Below are 2,356 nucleotides of genomic sequence, written 5' to 3'. Positions count from 1 at the left end.
GTGTTGAGCTCAGCACAGAGCCTGCTTAAGATTCTCCCTGCCTCGGGGCGCCTGGGTGGCGCAGTCGGTTGAGCATCCGACTTCAGCCAGGTCACGATCTCGCAGTCCGTGGGTTAGAGCCCCGCGTCAGGCTCTGGGCTGATGGCTCAGAGCCTGGAGCCTGTTTCCGATTCTGTGTCTCCCTCTCTCTCTGCCCCTCCCCCGTTCATGCTCTGTCTCTCTCTGTCCCAAAAATAAACGTTGAAAAAAAAAAAAAAAAAAAGATTCTCCCTGCCTCTCTCTCTACCACTTCCCCACTCTCTATCTAAAATAAAAAAATAGGGGCGCCTGGGTGGCGCAGTCGGTTGAGCGTCCGACTTCAGCCAGGTCACGATCTCGCGGTCCGTGGGTTCGAGCCCCGCGTCGGGCTCTGGGCTGATGGCTCAGAGCCTGGAGCCTGTTTCCGATTCTGTGTCTCCCTCTCTCTCTGCCCCTCCCCCGTTCATGCTCTGTCTCTCTCTGTCCTAAAAATAAATAAACGTTGAAAAAAAATAAATAAAATAAAATAAAAAAAATAAAAACAAAAATAAAAAGTAGGCTTCCAACCTGTCCTGTGATGGGTTTTGTGTATCTTTTAAAATCTTATCAGTCAGAATGTTAATTCATAATGACAATACAAAATGTGCTTGCAAAATAGCAACAGTGCAACTTAGTGAACATAAGTTGTTAGCTACATTGGATTACAGATTTTGTTGATATTTAGTAATATTCGGAGAATGATTCTCAATGACTGCTTTTTACTACTCTAATATTTGACTAATGTTATGCCAACTTTTTAAATATCAACCTGGTGAAAAAATATAAATGAAATGACTTACAGACAATATGGGACAATAATGTCATGACATTAAAATGATGTTTCTGCTACTACTACTGTGGGTCGATTGATGTCACACCAGCATCTTGTCTCTGCTTGTGAGTGGGCCCTGCTTTCCCTGTGGCATTCCCTAATGCGTACTGGCCTCATGCTGTTTTGGCTGTGCAGCCATCGTGATGGGAAACCATGTCAAGCCTTGGAGGTATGCAGGTTGGTCTATATCTACTCTTAAAAATCTCAAAACTGAAAAGTATTTTTCTAATGATTGCTTGTGAATGCTCATAAAATGATTCGCTGTTTCAGCAACTTGTAGACTAGTCAGAAAGTGGTATCAAACCATCAGTTATCACATGGTAATATCTTTTTATTAACTACTGAAATACATCAAGACATTTCATGACAACTGACAATGCCAGATGCTGTTATTGGCCTAAAGGTTAATACACATGCACATTTTCCTACTGAGCTTTTTCTGCATACTTTTCCTTCGTGTAAAATGTTTTTAAAATGTGTGGGAGCATCCCATTTTTTCAACACTCACTTTAATATACATATATTTATGGGCACTCAATTGGCTTTTAAAGTTTCCTGCATAGACATTATTCCTTAAAAAGTACAGGTACTCCCCACTCCTGATTTGCAAACATGTTATACTTGCAGTTGGGTGTGTGGTAGAGCCCTTCTCCTCTGCCCTTCAAATACCAACCCACTCGTCCTCAGCATGCTTCTGACCTCCAAAAGAAATTTTCTTTAGCAGATATTGTTGGTGCTTGGAATGATTTGAATCAATCTTTGCTAGTTTACAGTTATTTTGTAGTATTTGGAGTTATTTTGGTATATTTTTCTTTTGTCCATTTCAGATCACAGTCAACCTATTTAGACATTTTTTTCACCTTATACAACCAAATATTCATTTTAACTCATCTTTTCCCTTGTCTTGCAATGTTTGCCTCTGTCCTTCCATAGTCTCTGCTTTCCCCTCTTCTCTTTCCTGTGTGTCTCAATCGTGAACCCTCCCAAATGATTCTAATCAAAACTAAAAGTGAGTGGGCACACCACCATCAAGGGAATGTGGACCTTTCATTAAAAAAAAAAAAAATTAGAATTGATTAACAAATCCTCGAAAGCCCTGAAAACTATCTTGAAATTTCTCTCAGAACTTAAAAAAACAAAACAAAACAAAAACCAAACCAAAACAAAACAAAACAAAAAAAACCTGCCTCTCCTCTTTATTAAAAAAAAAAATTTTTTTAACTGTTTATTTATTTTTGAGACAGAGAGAGACAGAGCATGAACAGGGAAGGTCAGAGAGAGAGGGAGACACAGAATCTGAAACAGGCTCCAGGCTCTGAGCTGTCAGCACAGAGTCCGAAGCGGGGCTCGAACTCACAGACCGTGAGATCATGACCTGAGCCGAAGTCGGACGCTTAACCAACCAAGCCACCCAGGCGCCCCAGCCTCTCCTCTTTAAATAAACCTCATTCCTTCAAGATCCACGAT

Source organism: Leopardus geoffroyi, chromosome A1, assembly GCF_018350155.1.
Source record: "Leopardus geoffroyi isolate Oge1 chromosome A1, O.geoffroyi_Oge1_pat1.0, whole genome shotgun sequence".
NCBI lineage: Eukaryota > Metazoa > Chordata > Mammalia > Carnivora > Felidae > Leopardus > Leopardus geoffroyi.
Note: the sequence above shows the minus strand (reverse complement) of the source record.